General features: G+C 39.3%; 1 protein-coding gene and 1 pseudogene across 4 annotated transcripts in view; one reads left to right on the top strand and one right to left on the bottom strand.

The window, feature by feature from the left end:
• Positions 1-17,568, top strand: part of TAFA2 (TAFA chemokine like family member 2) — a 483,813-nt gene that overhangs the window by 294,267 nt on the left and 171,978 nt on the right. The gene's annotated exons all lie outside the window — the stretch shown is intronic.
• Positions 13,249-14,727, bottom strand: LOC108290378 (annotated as a pseudogene).

Here is a 17,568-nt window from a genome sequence, read left to right as displayed (position 1 = left end):
GTTCTTAAACCTAGCCACAAGAGCCTGGAGTTTCATTGAGTTAATATTTGGGGAAATTGTTTCACTTTTTTAGTGTGTGAGTGGGTAGATCAGGGGAGTGATAGTGTATGCTTCATGAATGGTGAAAGAATGTAGAAGAAATAGTTTTTTTTTTTTTTTTAAATGTGAAATTAAGACATTTGCCACCTACTTGTAGCTTTAAGAAGGGTAGCAGATTGTTTAAAATCTCGGCTATGTCTCTTTTTTCTCAACTGATATAAAACACATATTTATGATTCTATTTTTATTGTCTAACTAAATTTCATAGCTTTCTCTCCTCATAGTCCTTCTGGATAGCCATGCATTCATCCATGCTTCTATCCATGCATGTTTATTGGCTGTTGGTTAGGTACCAGACCCTGAAACTACACAGGGCCCTTGACCTTGAATGGAACTTCAATTTTGTCCTTGGGTTCATATAGGGAAACTAAGATGAATACTATTTAAGAAGAGTGAAGGTGGAGAATACAAATGATAGTAAGCATGCTGAGAAAGAGGCCTGTTTAGTCTGGACAGTATAAATCGAAACATAACCACATGATAGCTTGTTTAATAATCAGGAGTTTTCTGCATCCATATTTTATCAGTTCTAAAAGCACTATCCATTTGACTTTAAATGCAGGATATGGCTAAGAGACAAATTCCTTTAAATATTAAAGGAATTTAAGATTGTTTTAGCTGTGAGCTTTGAGTTGAAAATTACAAGAACCATGCAGGCAATAATTACTCTTTAATAAACCAGGGAATTCTGTTTACCAGACTATCACTCTTTTGTTAACAAGAACATAACGTATTATGGGATAACTGCGTCCATGTACAAATAGCATCAGGACTTCAGGTAAGTGACAGATGACTGCAAGACACTGAGAGAAATGTTTTAAACATTTAAAAAATGTCTTTATTTGTCTTTGTGCTCTTCAAAACGCAGCACTGTCTCTTTGCTGCTGAGCTGCATTTGTAACTGTATTAGTGAACATCTGATTTGTATTTTGGAGGAGATCCAATGCATATATCCACATTAATGCAACACATGCAAAGGTCAGGAGGTCCAAAGTTTGGTTCCCATAGCAACTGACCTTTGTTCCTCTGGAGTTTGGCAGTATTTGCTTTCACTTCATATTAGCAAAACTTTTCTATCTAATGGTGTACATCATGGCAAAGTTGTTATGAGAAATGTTATTTAGAAATGTCTAATTCCTATTTAGCAAAACTTCTACTTTGATGTTGTAACTATTTTATGCTTCCCATATTCATGAAAAATAAAGGGAATTGGGAACATAAAAGAGAACATGAATAATTTTTTCCTAAATGATTATCTAACAGTCATTAATTTAGCTATCAAAATGTCTTCAAACAACTAATTTTGAAAGTGTCTGCATTTGTTTATGTGAGTATATAAATAGTGGGGTAATTTTTTACAAACTAAAATGTAGGAAAATGTTTGATTAAAAGTAGAATATTTTTATGTACATATATCTTTGGAGTTGTTTATTAAAATTGAAACCCACAAATGCCACAGTCATATTCACTATGTTCTTTCTGTTAAAATGGAAGAGTTGTCTGCACTGCTATTCAAAGTCAACCTGTCCATCACGGTCTGGATCTTACTTCCTCTCATGAGCTTTGGTCCTGCCATTCTCTCCTCTCACTCCTGAATCTTCCACTTCTCCCTCTCTACCAGATCATTTCCATTACACTCACATTGTCCTGTATCTCCCCAACCCTAGGTGACCTCATAGCTGCTACCCAATTTTTGTTCTTCCTTTCATAGCAAAGCTTATTGGAAGAGGTTTCTATATTCATTGTATCCAATGTCTTTATCTCACTCCAGAGGGTCTTCTGTTCCTCCCACTTCACTGCAGCTGCTGTTTTTAAGGTCACCAAGGCTTGCTTGCGTGCTGCCAAGTGTACTGGTTAGTTGTTTAAGCTCATTTTATTCAACCCCTAAGCTGTAGTCAAAACTTTGGACTCAGTTGAGCATTTCCTTTTGGGATACTTTCTTTCTGTTAGTCTCTGTGAGACCTTATTCTTCTGACTGGCACCTCCTTCTCAGTCTCTTTTGCTATCTCTTTTTCCTCTGTTCCAATTTAAAAGTTAGGGGTGCTTTAGATCTTGGGTCTTCTCTATTTATAATCTCACTCAGAGTTCTAAGGCTGTTGGCAAATAAAAATATAGCATTCTGAGTTAAGTTTGAATCTCAGACATGTTTTTTTACTGCAAACATGTTCCATGTTTTACATATACACATTTATTTACTTATTCTATAAACTATTAGGACATACTTTATTATTATCATTATTATTTTTATCAAGATGGAGTCTCACTCTGTAGCCTAGGCTGGAGTGCAGTGGCACAATCTTGTCTCACTGCAACCTCTGCCACCCAGATTCAAGAGATTTTCATGCCTCAGACTTCCAAGTAGCTGGGACTACAGGCACGTGCCACCATGCCCGGCTAATGCTTTTGTGTTTTTATTAGAGATAGAGTTTTGCCATGTTAGCCGGGCTGGTCTCGAACTCTGGACTTCAAGTGATCTGCCTGTCTCAGCCTCCCAAAGTGCTGGGATAACAGGCATGAGCCACCGCGCCCATCTAGGACATACTTTAGTATAGGTATGTCCTATGCAATGTTTTGGACATATATTAAATAATTTTTCATTATTTTGGAAATTCAAACTTGACTGGGTGTCTTATATTTTAGCTGGCACCCCTGCCCTGAGTAAGCTCATTCACATTCATGGTGTTAAATACTATCTATGTGCTCTAGATGTTACTTCTCCAGAAGCCTAAGATTAGTCTTCCCAATTTCCTATGTAATATCTTGAGCATCTGTCTTCTCAAACTTAATCTGTCCCAAAGGCAGTTACTCATTTCTGCTTTCTCTCCATCATAGTAACTACACTGATACTCATCTGGTTTATTAAACCAATTATTTCCACTATGTCCTTGGTTCCTGTCCTTTTTGCTAACCTCTTATCAAATCTCTGACCCAATTCCAATGTCTTTATATCCAAAGTATATCACAAATATGTCTACTTGTCTTCCTCCCTACTGATAGCTTTATAGGTCAGGCCATCACCTTAACTTGCGTGGGCTGTAGCCCCAGCATCCTAGCTGTTCCCCCTATTTCTACTACATTTACCTCCTACGACACTGTTTAGGCAGCAGCAATTTTTAATGTGATCTTTAAAAAACGTAAATCAGATCATTTTAATTGCCTGGTTGTTTCAAAGCCCCTTCCACTTTCACTTTCCAATGGCTTCCCACTGTACTTTGAATAAATCCCAGTTTTTTTTCATGGTCAGCGGGCTTCTGTGGACTGACTCCTGCCAGGACCACTCTGCTGACTCATGCATACTGCCCCTCCCATACTGCCTTCGGTCTATTTCACTATTTCTATTCCTTTTATTTTGCCCAGAATATGCTTACGTGCTCCCCTACCTTCCTCCCCTCCTCCTCTTCCTCCGCCTTCTTTTTCTTCTGATTCTTTTTCTGATTCTGATTCTGTTGCTTCTGCTTCTGGTTCTTGTGTAACTTCTCCTTCTGTTGCTTTTGCTTCTTCTGTTTCTGCTGCTGCTGCTTTTCTTTTCCTCTCAGCTGGTTTATTTGGCTAAACTCACCATCCTATCAATGTTGTTTTAGCCCCCCAGGCACTGATCAATTCTGAAAATTGTCACATTGGTTTATTTAGGTATTCATTTATTTTCTCCCTTCGGGAACATACATTCCATGATGGAGGGACTATGTTAGTTCTATTAATTACTTTATTTACAGCTCCTGAAATATAACACAGTAGGTACTCAATACATATTTGCTGACATCCGAATTAGTGATTTTCTAAAATAGATCTGTGCTACTATATAGCAAGAAAATTCCAGGATATAATCCTTTTTTGGATCAGAAAATAGATAAAAAATGAAAATATTTTCACTGCTTTGTTTTTCTCCTACTGGCACTTATGCCATGATGTTCAGGAGGATACGTTGGTGAAAAACAGCAATCAGCACCAACACAAACACTGGAAATGGTTTCATCTGCTGGAGTGAGTTGGGTCTGTCCCCAGGGAAAAGCCTGGCATATTATAGCTAGTCAGGATCCTACAATAGATTGTCTTTCAAAGTCAAAATTCAACCTGTCAAGATGTGGAGAAAATGATTTGTAGCCTGAAGAGATGGCAGATTAATATTTCTGAAAAACTGTGCACTAAACCCCCTGTAGCTACTTATTTGTTCTACTATTAAGACCTCCCTCCCTCTGGTATAGGAAACACTTTCCACAAAACAGCACATTTGCTTTGTATATAGACATTTCCCTTGCCCCAAGATGGGGTTTCCCAGTGAGGTGTAACATTCATTAGCCCCTTCGGACAATGCAGCCTGCTGAAACAGACCTGTGTCTTTATCTCACAGATGCATTTCAGAATCAGAATGCACTGGGTGACTGGGGGAAGCTGTGATGTATGAAGCAGAAAGAAGATTGATTTTTCACAAGGGACCTTGTACCTGGAGTAATGAGAGTGGCAAATTACTTGCTCACTGAACAGACATGACAGGAATGTCATAGAGTAAATTTATATTTATGCAAACACACTGGGGTCACAGAGGTGGGAATCCACAAAGTGACCTTATCTCTGGAAGATATCTCTTTAAATCACCAGTTTGCCCTGGGAAGCCTACACTCAGCAAAGGCTGTATCATAGCTGCCTAAAAACCAAATCTTCTAATGAATAATGTAATGCTCATGGTACAGTAAGAAATAGGATAAATTGTGGTGCCGTTTTAAAATGAGAGTCTTCAACTCACAGGCTATTTTTGGTGTTCATCTTGGATTTTGTGGCAGTGGAACATAAAATATCTACTTTAATAGAGTAAAAGAAATGGAGTGATTTATCCTAGTCATCGTAGGCCTTTAGAACCTCTCATTTGGTAATAGAAAAAGTCAGCGGTTGATGGGGAAGTGGATAATTTTTCTGTGTGTAGGCAGCCCAATGCATATAGAACACATAAGTGTCTCAGAACATTTGGGGCAGACAAAACAATTTAAAAAGTCTCTAAATGACAGAAGGATATGGCTGTGGTATTCGGCAAAAACATTTCAAGATTTCCAACGCAACAGTTGATACAATTCACTTTAAAAAGCACTGCTGATGCTTTTAGCTGTAAACTATTAAAAGAATATTAAAATAATAATTTTGTTCTGTTAATGAATTTAAAAGTCTGCTGATTTTAGCAGGTAGTCTTGGATTTAGAACAGTTCTTTCCTGTTTGATATCTATCTGTTGATTATTCATCACTCATTTTTTGAGACCCTGGTTGTGGCTGGAACTATGTTAAATGCAAGGTAGAGAGCAAAGAAACCAGCCAGGTTCTCAGCTCATTCCTAGTAACCCATATTGTAATGTTAGATACATCCAGAGAAAATCAACGCTGTCAAGTCCAGTAGCACAGACCGAGTCATGGAGAACAAGGCAGAACACATTCTATGAGAGGTGTTATTTGCCCTTTTAATCTTGTTTCTTAGAATCTTGACTGCAATACTCAATAGGGTCAGTTTAGTCTAGATATCCCTAAAAAACAATGTTGACATTCTTTAACCTGGTACCTTATGAGACAACAGAAGGTGCATTTTCCTAAGTGCATCATGTGTGTTAGCGATATCAATAATTGTGTTACTTTTATTGGGTAGATTCCACCATTATATCTACTCTGCAGATGGGAGATGAATGGAGAGTGAGTTGGGGTAACTTTCCTAAGGTCACTCAGATAGTTAGCAATCAAGGCCAGCCCACTGCTGCTGGAAACACAATTTCCAACCACTCCAGGGGAGTTTAGCCTCCAGTGGAGAGGAGTAGGCTTAGAAAAGCTTTTGTTAAAAACAACTGAGTCCACCTTTGGAATAAGAAATAAGCTGTGAAATTTACCATGAAATAAACTAATATATGTTTATACTAGAGCGGAGCTCAGATATTCATTTCTGGGACCTATTCACTGAAAATCTGGTAATTACCACGTTAGTCCACTCTGAAATTCCCTTCCTTTAGATTGTTTTGATCCTCCTTTGTGCCTACACCTTTTTTGCCTCCTACCTGTATTTGTTGGACTGTTGCATCCTTGCTTGGGGACCCTAACTTTTATTCAAAAAGTCTTTTTTTCTACTTTGTCTTTTAAGTGCACCTTCTCACTGAGTTTTTCAATGAGTACATCATTTAAAAGCTTTGCAAAATGTGAGTTGTTATCTTTGGATATTGGTTATTCTTCTCTGCTTGTAGGAGAATGTGGCTATGATTGCTTACTTCTGGTCTGAGTATTTTGTGTTTTTTTCCATGTGGTATGTTTTTAAGGTACAATTAAGATTTGAACTTACTTTCAGTGAGAAGGGTCCTGTACTGGAGCTCACGACTTTCCCTCTTTGCCAGATACGTGGATCCACCAGGCTCTAATCACCTAGGGACATTCCAGTTTCATCATTGCATCTTCCTGACCATTGTGTTAGGCTATGCTTGTAATAGCAATTAGCTAACCCTTGTGTTTTCTGTATGTCAGGCATTATTCTAAGTGCTTTATCTGTCTTAAGTAATTTTGTAATAAGGCCAACTCCACTAGGTAGGAAGCATTATTTTCTGCATTTAACAGAGAAAAACTTCCATGTAGGTAATAGGCTGTCAAGGTAGACCTCGTAATCCAGACTTCCCTGCCAAATAGTTACTGACATATTGGAGTCAAATTCAGCGTGTCCTGGGGTTGGGGGGGGGCAGATAAGTCTTCTTGAAACATTTAATAGTGAATTTCAGTATGGGACTTATTTCTTCACTTGGTCTTCCCTGTGACTCTTACTATTTTTTAGCTATAGCAGACCCCCCCACCTCCAGTTAATACACATCTACTAGTTGAGCATTTATTATGAGCAGGTCCTGCTCTAAGCACTTTATATATTTTAATACATTTCATTGTCAAAGCCCTTTAAGAAAGCATTATTATTTTTCTTATTTCACAGTTGAATAAATTGAGGCAGTTGTGAATTTTGCCCAATGGCCCAAAGTTAGCAAATGTGAAAGCTAGGATTTGAGTCCAGGAAGTCTGGTTCTCAAGTTTCCCACTATTCAGTGCTATCTTTACATTATCAATTATAAGGTGGTTATAATTATAGCTGAATTACGTCAGTAGCCCACAAATTAATGAATCTTACTATTTTATCCTTAAGTGCCTGTACGACCTAACAATATAAAACAAAAGTCAAGAACCAATCCTTTTTTAAATGTACATCTCTTTCAATTAGAGTGTAAGCCTTTAGTGATTAACTCCAGTAAGTGGACACAGATGTGGACCACTGGGACCCACATGAGACCTTGCCACTGTGAGGGCCCAGTGCTGGAGTCAGGCCTAATGTATGTTCTGAGGATCTATTCCGGTAGGCAAAGCATGGTGCTTAGGGATAAGGCAAAAGCAATGTAGCCAGAGTACTCTTAAGGAGGGCAGTGGAGATGCAAGTGGGAAATCAGTGTGAAGAAACATTGTCCGGAGGTAGCAAAGAGCAGGACTAAGTTTCAGAAACAGTACTCCATGGGGGAGTGGTGCTGGTGGTGGGGGAAGGGGGTCATATAAAGAACAAACCGAGGTCTTCTGCAGGTGCCCCAGGAAAGGAGTGAGGCCTGGGAAAATAGCAGCAGAACTGGGGCAACACATGCGAGCCAGGCTGACAAATGCCATGTAACTCCCATAGCAATGGGCCAGGTCTCCTTAAATTTTTTATTCTGAATGCTAGGTTTGAACCTAATGCCAGGAGGGAGGTCTGAGCCTAACGGAGAAGAAGATAAGTTCTGGCTTTGGAAAAAACGCTTTCTTCTTTTCAAAGGGAGCCCTTACCCACAGCATAGCCCCTCTCATTTATTAACCAACTATTTGACGTAACTATGGGGGTTATGTCTAGAGTTGAGTGCACGCCGTTGGTTGTACACTCTATTTTCCTTTCTGATTGGTTCTTGTGATGGAGTGAAGATAGTATCCTTAGACATGTGGTCTAATGTGCACAGGAATACAAAATCTGAAAGGAGAAGAGAATCATTTTGTCTCCTATCTGTCTTGGAGGATCTATCATAGTATTCTCCTTAATCAGAAAGTGGGAATGAAACCTGTTCAGACATGACATAACACCCACACTCAAGTCACTGGCATGAACGGAGAAAAAGAGTGACACTTAAAAGTTCCAGTAGCAGAGAACTTCAAATTATTTTTGTTTACCATTGGGGACCATTATGTAGTTTTCCAGCACACCATTGCCTTCTGAGTTACATTTTAATGTAGTCATCAGTTTTCATTCTTCACACCTTCAGAAAGAAAGAGAGCAGAATCAGGCAAACAGCAAAGGTGAATTGAGGTGGAGGACACGCGCTCCCCAGATGGTCCACAAATTGGCTAGTATTCCCAAGTAGATTAAAACTTAATTGTATTATCATCTACATTTGATGTTTGTACAGTGTGGTATCAGCAGATGGTATCAAGGGTTCTGTGAACTCGATTATTTTTGTACAACCCTCAGTATGGAAGGTGTAGGACTATGTTAGATAAATGAAAAAGGACCAAAGCTGCTGTGGACCCTGCCATTATGTCATTCTTCTCCCTGTGTGCAAAACAGCAACTATTGTGAATGCCAGGAACTCTTTCTGTATTCTTTATCTGATGCATAGCATGCTCACTAGTTTTACTGTAGGATGATATGCTAGAAGGTACAAGAGATTCATCACCATGGGACCTGCATATGGGTCCTAAAGCTGTCCCTTATGGGTATACTCTGACTGGGCAAGTCACTTCACCCATTTGAGCCTCAGTTTCCCAATTTTTATAATATGGGTAAAAACATCTTATTCACTGTATTGAATTATGACTGTGAAATATTTCACCCATTTGAAAGAGGTTTGTAAAAATAAGAAACTATAAATTTAGATGCTTCCTATGGTAAAAACAAAGAAGTTTATTTAGCAAGTATTGTCATACTTCAGTTAAGAAATGTGACTGAATTTTATTAAGGAATGGAGTGAAAAACTCATAAAAGGAGGCAGGGTACCACATTTAAAATGCTTTTGTTTTTATTTGAGCTTAGATGTTATCTTTTAGCTTCTTTTTTTTCTCTCTCTCAAATTATTCTTTATACTCTTATTATAACCCTCCTCATCATAGGACAAACATATTGCCTAGTAGTTTTAAGATACAGTACATATTGGTAGCCTAGAGAACATATTTTTGTCATGTTTTCTTTTGTATTTATACGGAGTATCATAGTGATTCAGAAATGGTAAAGTCTTTCTGAAAAAAGTTGCGAGCTCTGTACTTTATTAATACCAATCTTTCCATTGAGCATCTCAAGTTTTTAAGATAGCTTGATTAAAGATAAATTCTGAGAAATGCAATGCATCTAATACTGACAGAGGCATTCACTCATGTCCTACTACAAGAGAGCAACTTCAAATATTTGGAACTGCAAATCTTCAAAGAATGTTTTTCTATTTACTGGAAATAGTAGTGGTGTCATATGGGCTAGTGGCAAATACTTTATCCAAAGAAGTTGTTGACTGGTTTTCTTTGGAGATGTTTGATCATCAAATGATAAAGAGAATTTGTATAGATTTTACATGTTTAAGCTGATGTCCTTTGCAGTCCCCCCATGCTCACTGGTACCTACTACATTTAGGGCAAACACTTCCATGTGGCCGTCACATCCTAAATATTCTGGTCAGCTCCATTGTCCCAGGTTTACCTCTTATTCCTCCGCTTAATACACTTTAGAGTCAAATGAGATTACTTGCCATTCATACTCTTTGCATGTTCTAAACTCTGTGTCTTTCCTCAGCCAGCTCTTTTGGCTTGACATTGGTTTCTTCCTATCTCTGTATATTAAAATCTTACCAATATGTTAAGGTTTAGTTCAACTATTTCGTACTTCAGATCAAGGTTCAACATTTATTGAGGACCTACTTGGTGTAAGAAATAGTGAGAGTGCTTCACATACATTATCTAATGCAGCTACCAAAACTGTGGGGTAACTAGTATTCAGAAGAATCTGTTCATTCTATCATGAGTTTTTCCAACTCAAGGATTAGAGAAGATCAGAATATTGGTAATTTTCTATTTTTTAATTTCATAGATAGAAAAGCTGCGTTAAAGTAATTTGCTTCAGTTCAAAGAACCAAATATGGGTGAATACATACTTAGACTCAAACTGGCAGTTTTGACTTTTGATCTGGTGCTTTGCGTTATTGGTCAAAATTTCATGAGGGCAGCTTTTGATGCTTTAAATTTAGTATCTCCTTCTAAGCCACTATAATCCCGTTTTCAGTATTAATACATCATTTCTTACTTACATGAGCTCACAAATCTTTTATTCCCCTATTACAAGTTATTTGAAGGAAGCAGTAAACTGAGGCTTGCTGATTTATCCATTATAGTGTCCACCGTGGGACCTTGCATAAGATGAAAACTTAGTAATTGCTATTTTGGATGCCTATATCATATTTCCACAAATCAAACTTTGAGTAAGCAGCTGCATTTTTCTTATGTTTACATAAGTGTGTCTGCGGTGCCTAATAATTAGGCTATTCCAATGACACATGTGTAGTAAATAATGCCTTGACTATGTGGTTTCAGGCTAAGTGCCTTTTTGAATTTAATTAAGATAATGCCATTATGTTCTTTTCTTTATGAAAATTAATGAAAAACAATACATTATCACAAACCCGTAATCTACTTATTAGCTGAAAGATGAAAATTTTTTCGTTTACTATACTATCATCAAACCCCAAATTAAGAATTTACAACTGTAATCAGATTATGGGCTCCATGTGTGCAGGCAGGGACCTTGCCATTTTCACAGGTATATTGCCAGTGTTTAAAGTAACAGTAGATGTTTAATAATGTTTGTTGAATCATCAGGTTGTAGTTTCATTGGAGGATGAACCTTTGGCTTTGTAAGTAATGTATTATTAAGATTAAAACTGGAGAGATACTTTTATATAGGTTGTTTCTTTTAATCCTTGCAACAACCTTGTGAGGTAGTTAAGGCAAGTATATTACCTTTATTGTACAAAATAATCAGCTGAGGCTCAAAGGGATTAAATGATTCCACAAATCATCTACCTAAATAGGTGATCAAGTCTTGAATCCAAGTGTTGTTACTCCTAATCCTGCGTTCTTTCTGTGTTATGTAGCAAGTGGAATATATAAACATAGCATAGAGCATTTGCAAGCAAATAAAGTTAGGCAGTTTTTAAGGTGCTTTCTGGAAGGTTACATGTAATAAATTGGAGAGAATTTGACATTTGAAAGATGGTACCAACAGAGAAGCAATGGTACTGATCTTGGTGAAAGAGCCTAAATTTGAGCCAGTTCTGAATTGTCTTTTAAGCCTTACACTAGGAGAAAAACTAAGCATAGCCATTTTATTCTTTTCCTCCTTTTGCCTCTGTTTCTAAGCTCATCTGAACCACAAGCTATTTAAGGCTTCAGAATTTTATCAAAGTCTTCTAAATACCCTTTTGTAGTTTTTTTTTTCTATCAACTGAAAAACCAGCTGACTTGTTTGGTATTTTTATACCTTGTGCTTTATTGTTTTCCTCCAGTGTTTTTCTCCCGACGCCAAAGTGCAGATGCTGTGATTGCTGCTTCTAGCTCAAGACATCTGTTTTTCAATAGGCCCCTTTCTTTCTTTCATTCTCAATTATAATCTTTATGTGCCACTGCTAAAGTATAGAGTGGAAACATCAGATCCTGTCCTTGCAATAATAAATACTCTGTGTTTAGCCTCTGGATTCTCCCATGGACGGCAAACTTAGTTTAAGTTGCATTTATACATTACATATCTTTAAATCTAAGGACTTTAAAGTACTCTTATAAGCCCAGTTATTTCATATAACGACACTCATTTAAAGTCCATGAGTCTAGGCAAAATTTTCAATGTGGATAAATAAGAAGCACAGGGAAAATAACCTAGATTTTTTTTGTCTTCATATGCTCTCTTCCTGCTTTTATTTCTTTTTTTTTTTTTCTGATTCAAGTCATAGTGTAGACAGTCCAGGAGTAAAAAGTGCTGTCAGTTCTAAAACCTACTCACAAATAAGATGGCTTAGAACTGAAGCCACACCCTGGATGCCCACAGACTGTATTTGGCATGCAGAATGTTCTCAAAAATGAGATCCATCGATAACATTTAAAAATGATCAATTTCAGATATGATTCTGGATTTCTGGCTCCTGAAGGAAAATGGGAGGAGGGGGTGGTACGAGACTCCCCTTCCCATGTGTCCTCAATGGGCTGAAGCTGAAAGGTTCCTGGAGTTGAATTGGGCAGTGAGATGATTGAGCCCTCACTTCGCTGACTTGCCTGCCTGGCTCCTACTGGCCCCATCATATATCTGTAGTTAGTTTTTTCTATACAGTCATAAGCTTATAATCTTTTGGCCAATGATGAACTGTACATACATCCAGTGGTGGTTCCATAAGATTTAATATGCTATTTTTACTATACTTTTTCTATGTAATTAGATATACTCAGATACACAAACATCATTGTGTTGCAGTTGCCTGCAGGTTTGTGGCATAGAAGCAGTAAGTTATCCCATATAGCCTAGGTGTGTGGTAGGTTGTACCGTGTGGGTTTGTGTCAGTACACTCTATGAGGTTCACACATTAAAACTGCCCAATGATGAATTTCTTAGAATGTATCTTGATCATTAAGCAATGCATAACTGTTTATCATTCTATTGACAAATAATCAGCTAAATTTATTTCTAGCCATGTATAATTTCTCTCTCTCTCTTTTTTTTTTTTTTTTTTTTTTTTTCATTTTAAACCCATGGCCAAGGCATTTTTTTTCATATGTCCAGAAAAAAATTTAGTAGGAATTATTCTAAAATATTCTATTTTACATTATGGAAATATGACATTAGAATCATTGCTTTCATTATCAAACTTTTTTTTTTTGACAGGTGGCACAGCTAGCTGAGGGTGTATTTTGGGGGAAAAAAAGACAATTGAATTATTTTGTAGTTGGAGGCATGGGCAAGGGGGGTCTGCAGGCAGTAAACTGCCCCTGCAGGTGGGCTGAGAGCTAGGGCTGAGCCTCAGGCGGGTCTCCTGTTCCCTGTGCTCCCTGCACAGCAGCCTCTCTCATGGACTCCGGGACAGCCACAGGAGGGGTAGGGTGGGAGGGGCTGCCGCAGCTGTTCACTTGGGCAGGATGTCAGAGGTCTCAGATACTGGCTTCCCATTGAGGGTCTGGATCTTCACAACCATGGCTCTCCTGGAGCTGGTGTGGCTGAAGGAGCTGGAGCCCAGGTGATAGCTGAGGCCAGGGTTTGTGAGGCTCCCTGGGCCAAGCTCAGCCCACCTGCATAGCCGCTGGTGGCTTTTGTATGGATACTCATGTTCTGTATCCCAGACTCCAGCCGGCTCCCCTTGCCCTCCAGCAGCTTCCTGTAGGTCGCGCTCTCGTTGTCCAGGGCCAGCTTGACGTTCCTCAGCTCCTGGTACTCATGCAATTGCCCCACCATGTCCTGCCTGGCCTGTTGCAGGGCGGCTTCCAGCTCGGACAGCTTGGCATTGGCATCTTTAACGACCAGCTGCCCGTGCTGCTTGGCATCTGTGATAGCAGCCTCCAGGTACGCCGTCTGGCCTTTGAGACCTTCAGTCTCAGCCTGGAGCCAGCTGATGTTCCGGTTCATCACGGAAATCTCAGTCTTTGTGCACTGAGGTCATCCCCTCGCTTCCCAGCCAGCGTCTGCAGCTCCTTGTATTTGATCTGGTACATGATCTCTGCCTCAACCCGGCTGCTCTGGCGATCTCGTACTGTGCCTTGACCTCAGTGATGATACTGTCCATGCTTAGGGAGTGGCTGTTGTCCATGGACAGCACCACCGTTGTGTCCGAGATCAGGGACTGCAGCTTCCAGATCTCCTCTTCATACAGCTGCCTGAGGAAGTTGATCTCATCAGACAGCCCTTCCAGGCGAGACTCCAGCTCTACCTCGTTCATGTAAGCTTCATCCACATTCTTCTCGATGAGGACAGATTCATTCTCCATCTCTGTACACTTATTGATCTCATCCTCATACTTATTCTTGAAGTCCTCCACCAACCCCTGCATGTTGCCAAGCTTCGCCTCCAGCTGCAGCTTCTCCTGGCCCAGCGTCTTCAGCTGCCACCTAAGGTTGTTGATGTAGCTCTAGAATATGTTGTCTGTATTGCTCCAAGACATCTTCTGGGGCTGCAGGATGCTCCACTTGGTCTCCAGCATCTTGTTCTGCTGCTCTAGGAATCGTATCTTATCTATGAAGGAAGCAAACTTGTTGAGGGTCTTGATCTGCTCCTTCTCCTGGGTGTGCAGGGCCTGGATATTGGGGTTCACCTCCAGGTTTAGGGAGCTCAGCAGGCTCTTGTTGACTGTGTCAGTGGTGATGAATTTCATACTCCTGGCCCCACCATATCCTCCACCCAGGCCACCCTGGAAGCTGCTGCTGTCCTCTCGGGAGAAGCTCGAGGAGCTGATGTGGACACCAGGCCCACTCGTGCAGGAGTGGCTGCTGAAGGCCCAGGAGCCAGGGGTGCTCACCTTGTAGGACTTCTGCGTCATGCTGATATACATGGTGGAGACAGGAGTGGAGGCAGGCGGGCTGAACCAGGTGGAGATTCCAGAAGGAGCAGAGAAGCCGACTCTTCTTCATTATCAAACTTTTAATGGAAAGAACTTTGGGCCTGAAGCTGGAAGAACTTTTTAAACATTTTTTGAGACAGGGTCTTGCTGTGCCACCCAGGCTGGAGTGCAGTAGTGCCATCGCACTTCACTGCAGCCTCCAGCTTCTGTCTTTAAGCGATCCTCATTCTTTGGCCTCCCAAAGCATTGAGCCACAGCATGAACCACTGTGCCTGGTAGATAACTGGTTTTGAGTTTTGGCTGTGCTACTTACTAACTTTGACTTTGAACAAGTCACTTCCCTTCTCTGAGCCTGCTCCCTCATCTCTGCAAGAGGGATGATTCCATCTGCCAGCCTCATGATCATGTGAACCAAAGATGATCACAGATGTAAAAGTTCTTAGTCTCCCATATGGCACTATGTAAAAGTAAGTTACTTTGTGGGGAAATAGAGCTATAGCGTATGGTTTGTCAAGGAGCTTAGCTTCTATTTACAGATACAAGACTTACATATAATATAAACAACAATTGAAAGCATTCTACTGCCTACAAGAAGTAGAGTCATTAAATGTTATTGGACATAAGAAAATGTGTGTGATCATGCAGAGTAACCAAACTCAAAATTAAAAGGACATCTGTAGTGTTTCTACCATTTATTTATTTTATTCAACAAATACTTATCCTGCACCTACTCTGATAAGAAACATCATAAATGCTGGAAGTAAAGTAGTGAAATAGAAGGCATAGGTTTGTGCTCTTATGGTAGATTGTATTCAAGTAGGGGGAGAGAGGAACAATAAACAAGTAAGCAAATAGGTTAATACCATTTCAAATACTGTTTAGTGTCAGGAAGAAAATAAATGTAGCTTATATGGTAGAGCCAATAAGCAGAGCTGTTCCCATTATGACTCTTGCCATCTTATCTGCTATTCTTCATTTTTATTGTTGTAACATAGACATAATATAAAGTTTACCATGTTAGGCCGGGCGCGGTGGCTCAAGCCTGTAATCCCAGCACTTTGGGAGGCCGAGGCGGGTGGATCACGAGGTCAAGAGATCGAGACCATCCTGGTCAACACGGTGAAACCCCATCTCTACTAAAAACTACAAAAAATTGGCTGGGCATGGTGGCGCGTGCCTGTAATCCCAGCTACTCAGGAGGCTGAGGAAGGAGAATTGCCTGAACCCAGGAGGCGGAGGTTGCGGTGAGCCGAGATCGCGCCATTGCACTCCAGCCTGGGTAACAAGAGCGAAACTCCGTCTCAAAAAAAAAAAAAAGTTTACCATGTTAGCTTTTTTTGTACATTTCATCGGCATTAAGTACATTCACAATATTGTACATTACCACTGTGTATTCCAGAACTGTTTTAAAAATCATCCTGTACAAAAACTCTGTGTTCATTACATAATAACTCACAATTTCCCCCTCCCTTTAGCTCCTGGTAATCTCTATTCTACTTTCTGTTGCAATACATTTACCTATTCTAGGTACCTCTCAGGTAAGTATAATCATATAGTATTTGTACTTTTGTGTCTGGCTTATTTTACTTAACATGTTCCAAGTTCATTTATTTTATAATTTCTTCTTAAGGCTGAATAACATTCCACTGTGTGTGTGTGTGTGTGTGTGTGTGTGTATATGTATGTGTGTGTGTATATATATACACATCAGGTAAAATATATACACACACACACATACATATATATGTATCACAATTTGTTTATTCATTTACCCTATTACCTATTTTAGTATGACTTGGTAATAAATCTAATTTGTAGACTACTATACAGTTTGTGAAGTACTCTCATGTCTATTGTACATTGCAAGAAGAGTGTTAACTTGGGAATTACTGGTTAAATTGTTGCTAAACAGTAGTGATACCTGGCAGTGTTGGTTTGTGTAGTATTTTACCTGATGTGTCTTGAACTCTTCTCCCCAGCAATTGAAGTAATAGGATATAAGTTTACTACGTTTTCAGCAAATACAAAATGATGATGGCTATAGTTTGGACGAGTTCTTCATATCCCCGTAATGTAGGGCTTTCCTCAGTGTGTTCTTTGGAGAATTTTTAGAAAATAGACCCAGGTAATAGGCTTCCACCACCACCTTGGGGCATAATTTCACAATAGAACACATCTTGCCATTGGGAAAAGTTCTCAAGATTGAACATTTAACCATTTGACTGCTGTTTTGCCGTATGATTTCATGCTGCAAGAAAATACCTGCATCATGACCGAGGAAACCACATTCATCCATAAGGAAAATGGTAGGGGTGGAACAAAGTGGCTAATGGCAAAGAGAAGTTAGAGTAGTGACTATTATGTGATTGATTTTATTCCTACAGGGAAGTCCAAGATAGTGGAAAGAGTGAAAAAGTGAGATTCTAAAAGGAACGGAAATCTTATTGCAAAAGGAACAAATCAGAAAGCAGTATGTTATCGAGGCTTACTGTAGACTGAGGTTTGTAGCACAGATTGGTTGCTGCTTTGATTCTTAATCAGTTGAGTTCTCAGTTGCTTAAGCTGTTAGCTGAAACCTGAGTATGGTGCTTTGTTATATTAAAATCTGATAATGTTCTACCTTTCCCTCAAAGATGGCTCATTAAGGTGTATGAAGTAATGTACAAATGTCAAACACATATAAGGAGTATGAATAAAATATAGTTATAAAAGTGTGTTTGTCCCAGTATCACTGCGTCTCTTTCATTGTGCTTTGTAAAGTTGCTCTGCTCAGGCATTTAATGCTAGTGCCCATCATTGTCCAAAATTTTTGCTTAAACTATTATACTCTGAGAAAAGTGTGAACTCTAGTGATTAAACAGTCTCTTCTTGGACTCTTTTTTTTTTTTTTTTTTG

This window comes from Cebus imitator, unplaced genomic scaffold (assembly GCF_001604975.1).
Source record: "Cebus imitator isolate Cc_AM_T3 unplaced genomic scaffold, Cebus_imitator-1.0 Scaffold433, whole genome shotgun sequence".
Lineage (NCBI taxonomy): Eukaryota > Metazoa > Chordata > Mammalia > Primates > Cebidae > Cebus > Cebus imitator.
This window is presented reverse-complemented; position numbering and strand designations above follow the sequence as displayed.